A 17,501-nucleotide genomic window follows, 5' to 3' on the forward strand; every position below is an offset into this window, starting at 1 on the left:
CTAACTTTTTGTTGTCTGCGTCAAGATTATGTAGAGGGTAGCCTTGTTCATCAACCACAAGTCCAGAATTCTTGGACTTGGGTTCTTCAACCATCTGGGCCTTGCCCTTATCCTTCTTTCCAGCTTCCTTATCTTTCTTCTCAGATGGTTGTTCCCCCTGAGCATGTGCAGATGCACTTGCTTTAGTCTCAGCACTCTTCTTTGTCTTTTCAATCATTTCCTGAGTGCTAGACAATAGACCAATTCCCCCTTTGGGGACCTCTGCAGGCATTTTTGGAATAAGCATCAATTGTGGCCTTCATGGCCTTCAGAGGTTCCCAACTCTATTGTTCTAGGCAATCAGAAATGCCTTTGCTCATGGTTGAAAATTGTGCCCTTAACCTGAAATTGGAGATAAGGAGCAACGTCTCATGTTCTTGCACATCTTTGAGCATGTTTCGATCTTCTTCAGAGAACATATCAGATGGAGGTGGGGCAACAACTTGTGGTTTCTTGAGAAAGATCAAAATTTCATCCAATTGTTTTGACTGATCCTGAATCTTTTGATCAAGGCTTAACATAGAATTGTTGACTTCAGTAACGGCTTTGTCAACCTTATCATTTGTATCTTTTGTAAGTTCAGAGACCATCAGTCTGACCTGCTCTGTAACCTTTTCTGACACTGAAACTGAAATTTGAGAGATTAATTCCTTAGAGATTACAGACTTCAGTTTCTCAGCCACATTTTCACCAACAGAAATCCCAAGTGCTTTATCATCGAAACTTGGTTTCTTCACCAACTTATTGACTTCCTTCCCGACTGCCAAGACATCTTGTTTCATCATTTCAACCGAAGAAGTCAGATTTGCAACAACAGAATTCTGAACATCCCTTTTGGTCAGTCTGAAGGCTTCACCAATAGCCCTGCTGATGTTATTACAAGCATACACCAATTCATTCAACTTCCCAGCCACCAATCCTTCATTGCCAGCAATCTTTGTAAGTTCCGTACCCATGAAGATCTGAGCACCCTTAACATCTGCCAAGGACTTGGTGTTGGCAGTCAGAGATTTTGATAAGCCCTCAACCTAAAGTAGTAGGTTTTGGACTTCGGCATGTTGTTTCTCTAACTGTGCTTCCATGCTCAGAGGAGGAGGAGGTTGAGCAGAAACAGAAGCAATAAAAGAAAGAGTACGAAGACCAGCCAGAGTTTTATCCAACATAGCATCTGAAGGACCCTCAGATTCAGTCTCAGAATGTAGTTCCTTTTCTTGTTCTTCTGGTGCATTGTAATTTCTTCTTGGTAGTACATCATGAATTTGTGGGTGAAGATGTAAGAGTTGTGGTGTGAATCTGGGAGATGTGACATATGCAGGAGTTATATTTGGTGGAAAGTAGGGGTGTTGGTGTGAAATTTGAGGAGGTTGATATGGAAGATCATCCTGCTGAAGTTGTAACATTTATTGGTTATTTGGGGGAGAAGGCATTGGGGCGTGCAAGAGGTTGAAGGTTAGCTCAGAATCCGAATGATTCTCCTCCTATAAATCCTCATCAAACTCAAAGTCAGCAAGGGAATCAAGATTCTCCTGAGTTGGCTCATCTCCTTCCCAGATATTAGCCGAAGCTGCTATCTGATCAGATATGCCCTGGTCCAGATGACTGGCATCTGAACCAGCACCTGGTTCAACATCTGCAGCAGAAGTTGCATCGTCACCAGTCCGAATAGGCTCCACCGAAGCATCTTGGCCTTCAACAGTCGATACCGGAGTTGCCTTAGTAATTCTTGTGCTGTCTCCAAGAATCTCTTCATTGGCCGTAGAGGTTGAAAGTTTAGTTTCCCTGGGTATCACCTGAGAAACATCAACAGTTTTTGCACAGAGAGAGTGTAAGATTTGTGAAGTTTCAGGGGGTGCTCGTGCAGACTCAACTTCTAATGTGTGTTGGGCTGACACACTTATATTTTCTTCACCATCTCCTCCTAAAGAAGTTTTGGAGATGGTTGCTTGTGGGTTTCCCTTTTGACCTTCTCCTGGATCTTGTTAGGAAGATACAGAAGGCTGACCTTGGGTACTAATATCCTTGGGTTGTGAGGATAGCTTAATTTTACACAGTTTTAATAAACCCTTTGGTGATCCTGAGGAGTCTTTTGGGAGATCCTCAAGTTGGTCAGTGGAAGATGTAGGTGGCGTGGTGGAAGAACTTGATTTGGATTTAAACAAGTTCAACATTTTGCCACTAGATGCACTGGTGGGTCTCACATTCTTTTGTGACCCGCCCAGTGATCTTTCTAAGCCAGCTGGTCGTGCTGTGTCAGTTTTATTTTTACCAATTACCTGAAGCATTGCAAGAGATAGCTCAGGTTCTTCCTCGGATGTGGAGAGTCTGGAGAGATCATTGCAGAATTCAGTTGCAGAGCTCTCCTTAAGATCATTAGCATATGCGTCTCCCAGAATATTGATAAAGCAGATACTTAGGAACCTTGAGAACGCAATATGCACACTTCTTTTCCTTTTCAGCTTTGACACCAACTGGGAAAACAACATTTCGGCATAATCAACATCCATTCCATGCCATAGATAATATCCCATCTCAACTTGGATCAAAGAGATCTGATCCAAACCACCATGGTTCCCACCAAGGCACTCAACAAATTGAGTCCAGAAATACCAACAACAGTTTTTAAAGCCAGACAAAAAAATGTGTCCAGAGGTTTTCAAACTTCCATCACCATCAAACATTTGGTCATGGCCAATGTTTAACAAACTTCCCTGAAGTTTGTTCCTTTTTCTCTCTTCATATATGTAGAGGATGGAGGCAGGTAGTTCAGATGTAAAGCCTCTCTGAACCCATCCAAAGTGATACCGCACTTCTTAGTTCCATTCTTAAGAGTGAAGGAGATAGATTTTTCATCTTTACTGATCTCCGCAATGTACCAGAATTCTAATAGATACCTATGATATAGATTTTGGGGATCTGCAGTCAAGGCATAATGTAAAGGACATGATTCAAGAAATATGTTTATTCTGCCCATGAGAGTTTTGGATTTGGCATTTAGAGCCGCCTTGAAATTGTTCATATTGAACCTGATGGTTTTAGGTTCAAAGTTTTCCGGTCATGATGAACTTGCCTTCACCGCCGGTTTAGGAGGAGAGAATTCAAATGCTATTAGAGATTTGGGTTCCTTTGATTGTTTAGCCATTTAAAGATTGTAAATGAAAAAGAAAGTGAAATGGATTTAGGGTTTGAGAATGTGAATTGAATTAAGGAGTTTTGAGAGAATTTTGATAGAGAGAGAATGATGATTGGGGAGTGAATGAAAAATGAAATAAATGATGGAATGATTTTAGGAAAAAGATATTTATATTTTCAAGGGAATACGAAAGGATTTCCACGAAAATAAAAATAAAAAGATTTTGAATTTCAAACCTAATAAAATTTAAGTAATATTTTATTGAAAAGTAATTTTGATCGGGTTTGAAATCCGAAAATAATTTTGGGTATACGTCCGCATTTTATGCAACAACGGCCATGACCCCACTTTTTCGAAAAGTATTCAACCATTTTTAATGCAAAAGCAATGATCATTTTTCTTTACGGCGCAAGTGGTATGACACGTCAGCAAAAAGGTATCTTTGTACAGTAGAAATCACGTGTCCACTTGCCAACCAGGTATCCACTTATATAATAAAAGGTTTTAAAGGACTTCAGATTTAATATATTTAAATTTTAAGAGAGGTTATGGAAGTGTAATCTGAACCTTCTCATTTTCTAAAGTTCTGAAGTCTTCTCATATTCTGAGTTATTTCAGACAAAATAATTTCTTAGGCAAAAATTCCCCTCAGAGAAAAATTTCCTTTATTTGTAAAATTATTTTTGTCAATTCCCCCTGAGATGCTACACAGGATTTAGCATTCCTAATTCGCTGATGAGATGTCTAAAAGTTTTAACATCCAAGGGTTTTGTCAGTGGGAATAAAATGTAACTCAATATCACCTTTAATAATATCGTCTCTGATGAAATGATACCTGAGATCAATATGTTTGGTCTTAGAGTGCATGACAGGATTGTGAGAGATTGCAATGGCGCTTGTGTTATCACAAAAGACTGGAGCCTTTGTATAAGTAACACCATAATCAGTTAGTTGGTTTTTCATCCACAAAATCTGAGCACAGCAACTGGCTGCAGAAATGTATTCTGCCTCTGCAGTGGATAGTGATACTGTAGTCTGTTTCTTGCTTGTCCAACTAACCAATTTGCCACCAAAGAAATGACAACCACCTGTGGTTCTTTTCCTATCTATCTTACAACCTGCATGGTCAGAGTCTGAATAACCCATTAGATCTAGACTTGAGCCTTTGGGATACCAAAGACCAAGTCTGGGGACACCTTTCAGGTATCGAAAAATCCTATTTACAGCTTTTAGGTGTGAATCTCTGGGATCAGATTGAAATCTTGCACAAAGTCATGTTGCAAACATTATGTCAGGTCTACTTGCAGTTAAGTACATGAGGGATCCCACCATTCCACGATAAAGTGTGGGATCCACTTGTTTTCCATGTGGTTCTGAGTCAATTGAAAGTGGTGCTGAAATAGGAGTGTCTTTGGATGAAACTGAATCAAATTCATATTTTTTTAAAAGATCTCTGACATACTTTTCTTGATTTATAAAAATACCATCTCTGGTTTGTTTTACTTGAAGACCCAGAAAGTATGTCAGTTCACCCATCATACTTATTTCATACTCAAAAGACATGATTTTAGAAAACTTATCACACATTTTATCATTTGTAGACCCAAACACAATATCATCTACATAAATTTGTACAAGCAAGATATCACCTTTTATCATGTAAAATGAATAAAGTGTTGTCTATGGTACTTCTAATAAAACCATTTTTCAGAAGATGTTTAGTAAGAGTATTATACCAGGCTCTAGGTGCTTGTCTAAGACCATACAAGCTTTGTTCAGTCTATACACCCAGTGAGATTTTTGAATCCTGGTGGTTGATAAACATACACAACTTCTTCCAATTCCCCATTCAGGAAGGCACTTTTAACATCCATCTGGTAGACTTTGAACTCATGATGAGCTGCAAATGCTAAGAAAATTCTGATAGCTTCAAGTCTGGCCACTGGTGCAAAAGTCTCATCAAAATCAACTCCTTCTTCTTGTGCATAACCCTTTGCAACAAGTCTTGTCTTGTTTCTGATTATATGGCTATCTTCATCCACTTTGTTACGAAAGACCCATCTTGTCCCAATTGGTTCTTTCTTCAGATTGCTAGGACATGGAACAAGCTCCCAAACATTGTTCCTTTCAAATTCGTTAAGCTCTTCTTTGGTTCTATCAGTGATAAGAAGTTGACATATAAGCATTGATCGTTTGTGGCTCTTCTGGTTTGAACCCCTCTACTTGGATCGCCAATCACTTGATCAATTGGATGTGAATGAGTCCATTTAGAGTAATACCAGGATGAACAATGATATCAGTGCAAGAGCTCCTCTGGTTTACTTCAAGAGATGGTTCATAATGAACTATTACAGTTTCATCATTTTCATCATCTTGTAAATCACGATTTGCATCATGAAATTCTTCATTCTGAGGTACTTCAGTAGAGACTAATATCTGAGGAGTAGCACGCACATCTGATCCAATAGTCAATTCAGAAGGTAGTTTAAAAGTGAGTGAAGGATAAAATGGGGTGTTACTTTGCTGATTTTTAATTGGTTCTGAACTGAGATGATCAGAAACATGTTCAGGTGACTGATCAGATTTATCATTGTGATCAGATTCACCAAAACTTATAGGACCTTCTGAGGGAGGTTCAGAGATTGGTTTATTAAAGATTGCAGAATTTAATTCATCAAAGGTAACATGAATTGACTCATCAACCTTTTCAAGTCTTTTGTTATAGACTCTAAAGGTAACATGAATTGACTCACGAATTGTTGAATAACCTAAGAAGTAACCTTCATCAGCTTTGGCATCAAATTTGCCTAATTTGCTAGAATCATTCAGAATGTATACTGGACATCCAAATACATGGAAATATCCAATATTAGGCTTTCTATTTCTGAGCACTTCATAGGCAGTCTTCTTATGTCTTTTGACATAAGAAGTTGCAACAGTTGCAACAGCTTCAGCCCAAAAAGACTTTGAAAGACCTGATTCATTCAACATACTTCTGGCAGCTTCTATCAGCGTACGATTTTTTCTTTCTACAACACCATTCTGTTCTGGTGTGTATGCTGAGGAAAAGTTCTGAGATATGCCAGTGTTAGTGCAGAAGGTTTCCAGAGTGGAATTTCTGAATTCAGTGCCATTGTCACTTCTGAGCTGACGAACTTTTCGCTTGTGCTTGAGTTCAATTTGTTTGATGAGGGCAATAATTTCAGCAGCAGCTTCACTTTTGCTTCTGAGGAAGATCACCTAACAATATCTTGAATATTCATCGACTACGACCAGAGTGTATTTCTTCCCAGCTCTTGTTTGAACCTTCACAGGACCAAAAAGATCCATATGAAGCATATGAAGTGGTTTAGTGATGCTGAAATTTTGCTTGGTCTTGAAGGATGCTCTCTTCTTCTTTCCCATTTCACACCCTGGACATGGCTTGTCTTTGTTGAAGGACAATGCTGGTATCCCATCTACAAGTTGTTTTCTTGACAACTTATTTATATTTTTGAAATTGAGATGGGATAACCTTTTGTGCCATAACCAGTTGGTGTCCTCATCTGCCTTTGTGTAGAAACATTGTTCAGAAGTAGCACTATTCATGTCTACTATGTAAATGTTTCCTTTTCTCGGAGCAATCATCACTACCTTCCAGTCTCTGTTGAATATGGTGCCTTGTGAAATATCAAATAGTACCTTGAGGCCATCATCACAAAGTTGACTGACACTGATCAGGTTATATTTCAAACCATTCACATATGCAACTTTTGTGAATTTAACTTGACCATTATTCACTACACCATATCCCTCAGTTTGTCCATTTTCATCATTTCCATATGTTATCGAGGGCCCCTCTTGCACCCTATATTCCTCTAGCAGGGTCTTGTGACCAGTCATGGTCCTGCCAGCAGCACTGTCAAGAAACCATGTATTCTTTTTGCGGTCACCCTGCACATACACAAAGATTAGTTCTTTTTGGGAACCCATCTCTTGATGGGTTCACTGGGTTCTCCCTTAGCAGCCTTAGATTTCTTTGGTACATATGGAACAGATGGATCAAAGGGGATGTCGGTCATGATCTCAGAAGAGATAAAAACAGTTGGTTTAATGATTTCTTCAACCTTTTTCTTCTCAGATTTTTCTTTAACTTGCTTGATTTTCTTCGAAAAAGGTTTTGGGTTTAGTTTAAGATTCAGAGGAGTGCTTTCAACATTTTTTAATCGTGCATTACAACTTTGCACTTGCCTGGCCAACAATTGAAATTGACTTTCTATCCTTAACAAAACAGACTCTTCATTACACACCTGAGCTCTACCAGAATCTGAGGTAGAGGACTCAACAGATTTATTCTTCTGACGGTTCTTAGAAACCTTAGATGAAGACTGAGGGGAAGGCTTCTTGGATTTAGCTTTCTTATCTGAAGTACTGGTCTGGCATGCTTGAGATTTTCCCTCAGGTTGTTCCTGGGCTTGTTCAGTTACAATCTTTTGTTTACCAATTTCTTTAAAAGTAATTTCAGGCCTCATTTCTTTAGGAAGGGCATCTAAATCAGTAATAATGGATGCCAGATGAAGATCACCAGACTCATAAGCTACTCTTTGCTTTGCAAAAGTATTTTTGATGGCAGCTTCAGGAAATGGTGATTTCATCCAAGATTTGATTATTTTTTGTTCTTTTTTTAAAATAATTTTTAATTCTTCCTTTTCCAATTCAAGCTTGGAAACCAGAGATTGATAACTTTTCAAAGCCAGTTGAACATCTTTTAGTTCTTTTAGCCTTGCCTGACTGGCGTTCAGTTTAGAAGAATTTATTTCAAACATTTCAGTGCTTTCTGAACGCACAGTTTCAACATATGAAATGTCACCCTCTATTAGAACTAAAAGATCCAACTTTTGTTCCTCATCTTTCTGAACGCACAGTTTCAACATATGAAAACCAAAAGCACTAACCTTCTTCATTATTATGTCCACCCATCGACCAGATTCCACATCAGCTTTCACAACATGACCTTGATCTTCACGAGCTGTAAGGTGCCCTATTGTTGCGTGGATCGTAATAAGACGTGATTCGTTATATCAAGAGTGCGAAATCCTCTTGAGATAACTAAATTGCTATTGCCTTTTGCTAATTAATAAGTAATTGACCAACCCAAGGAGATGCACAAGGCTTGTGGTTCGTGTAGGAGATCACACGAAGGAACAAATAACCTTGACTCGTAAATTAACAAAGATTCGAAAACAATTAACAAAGATTAACCTAATTCCGTAGATTAGGTCTTGTATTTATACTAGTTAAGTATTGGATCGTGTGGGCTTAGGCCTTAATTACGTATTAGGCCCGAATTAACAATAAGTCGATATGCCTCGTGCTGACGTCAGCGTGAGGCTGAACCTTCATGCTGATGACGTCAGCACGAGGGACGCGTCTTTGACTCTTTGTTTGACTTCGTTTGGCTCGTACATAACATCCAATCATCGTTTAAGTGTTCTACGACACTTATAAACCTTGATTCTATGTTCTTGTACCTGCAAAACAATATACAACACACAAACACAATACAAAACATAAACAAATATAATATTGAAGTACAAATGTAATCATTAAATATCAACACAGGTTCTTATTTAAATGATTACAAACATAATTCCTAAAACATAAACGATAATCAAATCTATGTTGCGATTGTCACAACGAATCTGCATCTACAGACTCCCCCTTGACGATTGCAACTAGATCTCTTTAAAGTCTTCAAAACTTGAACTTCAAAGCTATCCGTTAAATAAAAGTCTGATGCTATTCGCATGAATTCTCTCTTGTAAACAATGAGCGAGAATGTTGCAATAGCGCCTTTCCTCTACTCTCCAAAAATCCACAGCTGAGCAAGGTGTATCCAAAAGTCTTCTTTGATCACCTCTTGACAAGTTGACAACCTGCATTGGATCATACATGCGTAGCAACATCTGTTTATGTGAATCATCAACAAACATCTGTGCTTTGCCAGACTTGATATCTATCTGCCAAAATGTCATCTCTGTCAGCATATCTTGATCCTATTTGATAGCAGGAACCTTCTTAACACAGTTAATCCTTCGTTGTTTAAAACGAAATGTGCCATCTGGATTCTTAATCTTCTTCATGGGTGTTGGCTTAATCATCCTTTCTTCTGGCTTCAGACCTCTATCACTGAAATACTTAATTCTTTCATATCTGAATCTATTCTAGTAGAAATCTGCAAGTCCATTACTCTGAAGATTAACGAACCAGCGTCTTCCCAAATCTATCATGTCAGAATCATTGAGATAGTGGAAGTGTCTTTGACTTATTGACATGTACTGGCAACCCTCCTTTCTCTTGATAATAAACAATTTGATTCTGTGATCATAGAACCAACTTTGTATCACTGAGAAGTATTTGGGTGCATCCTTGTCTGAGACAAACTCCCAAAACATCGATGGTTTGTACGTATCACGTATCATCAAACCAGTATGTCCTCTATAACCTGGAATTAGTCTATTAATAATAAACTCATGATCTTGCTGCACTGGAGGTATATTAAATCTTCCAAGATCAACCTCTCGTATAGCATCTATATTCCAGTATAGATAAAAAAATATTATCATGTCCTTCATCAACTATATTTGCATATACCGCAAACCTCAAACTTGCAGCATTCTTAGGTTCATCTGAACTATCTCTGATTGGATTGAGATTGAGATGTTCCACTTCAGCTATTGCTTCAACTTGAATGACTTCATCTTCATTAAAGACACGATCAAAGTCATAAGGTGTCTCAAGCAACCTTTTTCTATCAGCTTCTGAAGTAATGAACTCTCCTTCTTCCAAATCTTCATCATCGATACTTTCTAGATCTTCTTCAGCATCAAGATCGTCCAATGCATCTATCCTTTGAAGCTTATCTGCAATTCAAATGATTTTACATATACAAAGATAAAGAACATGAATTATTAGTCAAGACATAATAAAATAGTATAAATACATAAAAGAAATTAAAATAAATAATACTATATCATAAATATAATGCAACAATTACATTAATATTTATCTTATAATCTTTATCTACTTTAACTTGCAACAATAATATTATATCATAAATATAATGTAACAAATACATTCATATTTATCTTATAATCATTACAAAAACAAAAATCAAAAATCATTAGCACTAAGGTTCATAATCCGAATCTGACTCTGATTCTGAAGATGTATGAGTTAACCCTGACTGTTCTTTCATTTGATCCCTAAGTGATCCTGGATCATAATAATTATCATAATCCATAATCTCTGCTCTAGCTCTCATATGAGCTTGTGGATCATATCCCAATCTCTTTTCTAGTCTGTGCACAATTAAAGGGTGCAAATCTGAATCTGTAGAGGCATTGGTAGTAGAATCAGTCTTAGTTGACTCACTCTCTTGAGTAGATTTTCCTTTGCTAAGATTTTGTTTTTCTATATGATTATGAGGATCATTCACTATCTTTTCTCGAATCTCCCTTTCTATTCTATCAGAATCAGAATCGGAGTTACCTGAATTGGAATCTTCCTCATCATCATTGTTAGGATCATCAGGATCTGCATCTGGAGCAGCCATCACAGCTTTGCCTTTATCTTGAGTCCTAGAAGTACTAGCACCAGCTGTACCAGCAATCTCTAACTCTCTTGATGACTCCCCCTGAATGTTTGTAGTCTCTATATCCATAGTATTATCAACAACATCTTGATCTTGACCTCTATTCTCTGGCTCACCAACTGATGGTTGTGCTTGATTGGGACCGTGAGCTGGATCTTGATCTTCATGATCATCATCTCTTGACTTCCTTGCTAGCTCATCATCCTTACAACCACTCTTATCTCCCCCTTGAGCCAAGAATTGGTCAAGTCTAGATCCAAGAGAATGAACAAGAGCTGTCATTACGTCCATCTCTTCTTGATGCTTAGCAGCTTGGAGCTGTAGCTGATTCTCCAAAGCTGTAACCCTCAACTCCAACATCTTCTTCTCTGAAAATAAACAACTCAGCTGCACTTGAACTGGAGCAACTGTACGTGACGTAGAAGCAACATCAGATGTAGAGGCCTGAGGTGGCATTGTAGCTTCAAACGAAGGCATACGAGTACTAAAAATTCTTGTGGGACGCATCTGTGGTCTTTGCAAAGGAGCCAACAGACATCCCATGATAGTAGAAACAGGAACTGTCGCCTGAATAGGAGCAGACGAAGGGCTAGGAGCAACAAGTGTCGGCTCTGGCTCTTGACGAACTGTAGAATCCGGAGCAGTAGGAATCGTAACAGTTGTAGCCTCAGTAACAACTTGTGCGCGTGAACCAATTCCTCTTATTATAAACTTTGGTCTCGACCTCCTCTCCCCAACAACAACATCAGAAGCAGAAGCAGCAGACACAGAAACAGGAACATCAGAAACTGAAGCTCTTAAAGCAACAAGCAATGGAGTATCACCAACAGTAGGTGCATGAGACCTCTCCATGTCTTCATTATAAGCAACAAACTCTCTATCAACTTCAGCTTGAGATCTTTCATGTCTTATTCTTCGCTTCGGCAGTCTTTCTTCCTCTTCTTCATCTTCTGAATCCTTAACCACATTAACCGGGACTTCAGAAGGACCAACATCAACATCAACTGGAGCAGAGGTAGAAGCAGAAACTCCAGTAGATGGTGGTACAAGATTTGTAGGATCATCAATATCATCCATGAGAGCATCCATATCTGAATCATGCTCCAGATCTCCAGCATACAGAGGAACATCATTGAGTCCCTCAAACTGATCAGCTCGTTCTTCTTGAGGATCATCTTGAGCCTGATCATCACCAGCAGCAGCAAGAACGGGTTCGTCATCTTCCCAACCTTGTCTAGGTGCAACATAGTTAGGATTGATCAAATATCCGAACAATGGTGGATTATCAACATGTATCGGATGATCTCTACCCGACAAGTGCTTCAAACTTTCAACAAATGCCTTATAAGTAAGACGACCTAAATTGAATGTAGGACCGTCAAATGGCAAATCAGCTGCAAAGTGACGAATTATGATCATCACAAATCTTGGAAACAAAAAGAATTTCTTGTCTGTACCAAATGACCTCAACTGCTTCTCCAAATTATGAAAAATGTACTGAGAGAAGCTATATGGCTTGTTCAGCACCAAAACAACCATCTGAGAAGCGTTATGGATATTCATCAGGTCATAACCTGTACTCCGATGACTAATGGCCCTCAACAAATATTAAGCAAGTAGCTTCCATTTTGCCACGAAGATGATTCCTGAAGTATGGGTGAGAAAAAGCACCAATATACCCCATACGACGTAGAGCACCGTCGCAGAATTCCTCAGAAAACTCAGTCGGACCTTGCTCTATCTCGACATCACCCAAGTGTAATATCGTCCGTAAGTCTCCAGCCGAGAACGAGAATGAACGTCCTCCAACAGTAGTGCGAATGTACGTATGATCACCCATCTGCACTGAACGGGCTGAGTTCCAAAACTCCCGAATGAGACTAATCACCAACTCTGAACACGAGAACGTGCAAGAAATTGTAGGACACCGTGAAACTCTGAAGTGCACCCCGTCTGTGTAATGCTAAGATCGAGTGCAGCATTGTGCTCCTTGACGAACACACGAGCATTATTACCTTATCCCGCCATACCTGCACAAAAACAGACAAAAATGACAAGAAAAGCAACAAGTTAGAATAAACAAAATAAAAAATTAGGGTTTTGGCTCGTCTGCTTCGTGATGACGTCATCACGAAGAAGATCTTCTTCGTAGTGACGTCAGCAATAGCTTCAAACGAAACCCAGAAACACGAACTAAAAACATCTCCATACTATGTTAAAATCGAAAATCGGGCATTATAACGACTTATAATCGTTAATTCTTATAGTCAAAACATCAGTCAATCATCCTAGATTGGAATTATACCAACAAATCTGGATGAATAACACGAAGAAAGAAGGAATCGATCGAAATAGGAGGTGAATGAATAGTAGCACGAAGAAGACGAAGTTCGTGTGATTTACTTAGGGTTAATTTTCGATTAATTGGTAATTAATGAATAGTAATAACCCATATATATATTCGAATCCTCATGGGCCGGGCCGAACACTCAGTTCGTGGGCTTCTTGATGATGTCAGCGCGAGGCATATTGACGTCAGCACGAGGTGATTTCGAATTTTCAGATTTTAATCCACATAAACTTCATTCCTTAGCTAAATTTCACGAATTTTCCAGAAATTTAAACAAGGAAAAATTCTAGAAATTCCAGAAACATAAACCTGTAGATACTCGTTACGAAAAACCTGTATCTACTCGAATATGCAATCATAAATCATCCGTACTAACTTGTCATCACAATAATGTATCAAATAAATCTTACGTTATTATCTTGACATAAAATCGATCATTTCTTCATTGATGTTTAACTCAGACAAATGCAAACTTACATTAAAACATATTTAATGTATAATGCATTATAATACATCAAAATATCATATCAACAACCTATCACATTACATTTTAGGTTGTGATCATGATAATAAAACTATAACCTATCACACTAAGTCTTAGGTTAAATAAATAGGCAATGATGCATTCCGCATGTAGATTAATCGTGATATATCCAATCCGACATGTTTCAACATGGTATTCAAATAAAATTTGATATTTGTATCCTGCACACTTAACAAACTTCATCAATGCATCAACAACAATAAAAAAATATCATAAATGTGCAAAACAATCCAAATCTTAACCTAGCAATTATTACAAGATCTAAGACAAGTCCAATCTTTGTCAAGCATACTTATCAACCAAAAACAATTGAAATTTCAAAAATTCACATGAAACACATTCAAAAATATTTTGACTTTTCAATTTTCAAAACATATCATTTTCTAAATTAAACAACTTATGTATTAATTAGAAAATCTATCTTTTAAACATACATACCCTAAGCAACAAGACTTATATAATTCACTAAGAATTATAACATTTAATGCTTATCAAATCTCTCGTGCAATAAGAACTAGTTTGACACACAAACTGACACTTATTACAAAAATAAAAACAAAAACAAAGACGAAACAAAATCAAATAAAAATAAAAATAAAAACACTAAGCTACTTTATTTATTTACAAGAAATCTTTAGTTTCTGCAGATTAGATCAGATTAGCATTTACATAAGTCTGCAAGTGAGAAATAATTCTCTTATTATTAGTTATAAACAGTGATCCAACCATGATTACCGGTATATTTGTCCTCTTAAACATTCGGTACTTCCCAGTTTCCTTTTGAGTTATGACACTTTCTACATACCCTGGCCAAGGACAGTCACCATGTAACCCGAGTAGCCTAATATGCCATTGAATAACTTTGCGAACTTATGTGACCCACATTCAGATATACTTCCATAATCGATATAAGCACTAAGATAACAAATATTCAATATATATTCAAAAACATCCTTAAACAAATCATGAGACACTTTTTAGATATTTAATTACTTTGTGATTTAACTTATTTGCTTTTGCACTTCATTATTTATAAGGAACCCGTGATTTTCTATGAGACCCATGTAGCGAACTTTCTGACAACCTATCCCAAGTTGGAAGCTTTAGGTAGACTAGGTATACAAAGACACCCCGAGGACATACTTGTCCGAATCTCAAAGACCACATTAGCCCCTTAATTTTCATTCATTTCATTTGCATAAACAATATCACATTTTACTTTCATGCTCATGATTGATAGAGGTTTTTGCCTATACATTGAACAAATCTTATAGTAATGCTAGATCTTTCACAAAATTTAAGGACTAGATCAATTCATTACTGAAAAGCAAGCATTCTCAGCCATATATCTGAATATGTTTCCCACAAGAACATTGTAAAAATTAAGTTCAGATTAAGGAAACCTTGCTACTTTGTGTCTACCGATATATCCTAAATTGTAATCATTGAACTAAGAAATTATATTACGATTAAGCAGACTTAAAAGCTAAGTATCCTCACTTCTAATCATCTGACAGCATTAACTTAAATCTCCCCCATATTTTTGTCATTTTTTCATTTTTCACATTTTTATGATTTTCATGACACTAAGAACTCTTTTTGTATTTTTATGACTCTAGCTATTTACAGACACAAACTTACAAAATTAGTTATTTGAGAGATTTAATATGAATCAGCATTCTTCATCCCATTGAGAAGAATTAGCTTCTCAAATCGAGTCTTATCAAATGCTTTGGTATACAAATCAGCTAAATTATCATCGGTTATAACCTTTTCCAAATGAATTAACTTCTTTTGGGCACAATCACGCAAGAAATGATGTCGAATATCAATATGCTTGGTGACCTTATGCATGACAGGTTTATTTGTAATGTCTATAGCTGACTTATTGTCTATTCTAATAGGAGTATCAAGAAAATCCATACGGTAGTCACGAAGTTGTTGCTGAATCCACAATACCCAGAACAACAGCTACCAGCAGCCATATACTCTGCCTCACATGAAGACTGAGCAACACATGTTTGCTTCTTGCACTACTACGATATTCATCTTCCTCCTAACAACTGACAACCTCCAGTCGTAGACTTTCTGTCATTGTTACAACCGCTAAAGTCCGAATCAGTATATGCAACAAAATCAAACGTTCCTCCCATTGGATACCATAGACCAAGTCCTTGGTTTCCCTTAAGATAACGTAGAAAACATTTTTGCTGCAGTCAAATGTGTCTCTTTCGAACTAGCTTGAAATCTAGCGCAAAGACAAACAGCGAACATAATATCTGGACGCGAAGCAGTCAGATACATCAATGAGCCAATAATAGCACGATAATAAGTTGCATCCACAAGTTCATCTTTCGAATCAAGAACCCCTAAACCATGATTTTGCTGAATAGGAGTACCATATGTCTTGGACTCTAACATTTGAAACCTCTCCAAGATGTCATCAACATACTTAGACTAGTGAATAAAGAATCCATCTTTTCTTTGATCTACTTGTAGTCCGAGGAAAAATTGTAATTCCCCCATAGCACTCATTTCAAATACATTTTTCATGATCATTTCAAACTCTTTGCACATCTTTATATTAGATGAACCAAAAATGATATCATCCACGTAAACTTGTACAATTAGATAATCTCACTTCTTCCACTTGATAAACAATGTGCTGTCTATTGATCCTCTTGTAAATCCATTTGTCAACAAATGTGTCGACAACTTTTCATACCACACTCTGGATGCTTGATGCAATCCATAAAGAGCCTTATCCAATCGATATGCTCTTCTTAGATAGTTCAGATCTTCAAACCCCGGTAGTTGGTGAACATACACTTCTTCTATTATTTCACCGTATAAGAAGGCACTCTTAACGTCTAACTGATACACCTTTATACCTTTGAAACTTGCATAGGCTAAAAATAACCTTATAGCTTCAATCCTAGCAACTCGTGCAAAAGTTTCGTTACAGTCATATCCTTCTCGTTGTGCAAACTCCTGAACAACCAAACGTGCTTTATTTCTAGTAACGATCCCTTTGTCATCTCGTTTGCATTTATATACCCAATGAGTTCCAATCGATTCTTTACCTCTAGGCACATCTACTAACTCCCAAACTCCAAGTTTTTCAAATTGAGCTAATTCTTCTTGCATAGCTTCAACCCAACATGGATCTTGAAGTGCTGCCTTAACATTCTTAGGTTTTACTTGTGAAATGAAACCAGAATATAAACACTCAGTTATCAATCCAGTGTCTTTCACTTCACAAAACAAACTAGTCAGGTCCTTATTTAACTGATTTCTAGTTCGAACAGGTTCTGTAGCATTTCCATGAATATTTTCAACCGGATGATCCTTATTAATTCGATATTGAGGAACCGAATCAACATTCAGACTTTCTCCTAAATTTGTTCTGATCTGAAACTCAGGAGAGCTAAAATCATCTTCCAATTCTTCAGAAATAGGATCATCATCAGGCAGTGTAACCTTTGATGGAGTAAGTGGTGTAGTGTTCGCGGGTTCACTATTATCTGAATCTGGTGTCTTATTCTTGTCCTTACCACTTTCATAAAATCAGTAGTAGACTGAACGTTGGTTTGAGTAGTATCGACATTTCGAGTAGGCGGAGATATAGGAGTATTATCCATGTGATCTCTTAAAATAATCACATCATCAACTGTCTCAAGGTCTGAATAAGAATTAGGACCATGTAGTGAACTAAACACACTATCGTAATCGAAGTTTTTACCACTTCCAGAATGAATAGCGGGCTTATGACTGAAAATCTTGACATTTGTTCCCAAATCAACTT

This window comes from Erigeron canadensis, chromosome 5, assembly GCF_010389155.1.
Source record: "Erigeron canadensis isolate Cc75 chromosome 5, C_canadensis_v1, whole genome shotgun sequence".
NCBI lineage: Eukaryota > Viridiplantae > Streptophyta > Magnoliopsida > Asterales > Asteraceae > Erigeron > Erigeron canadensis.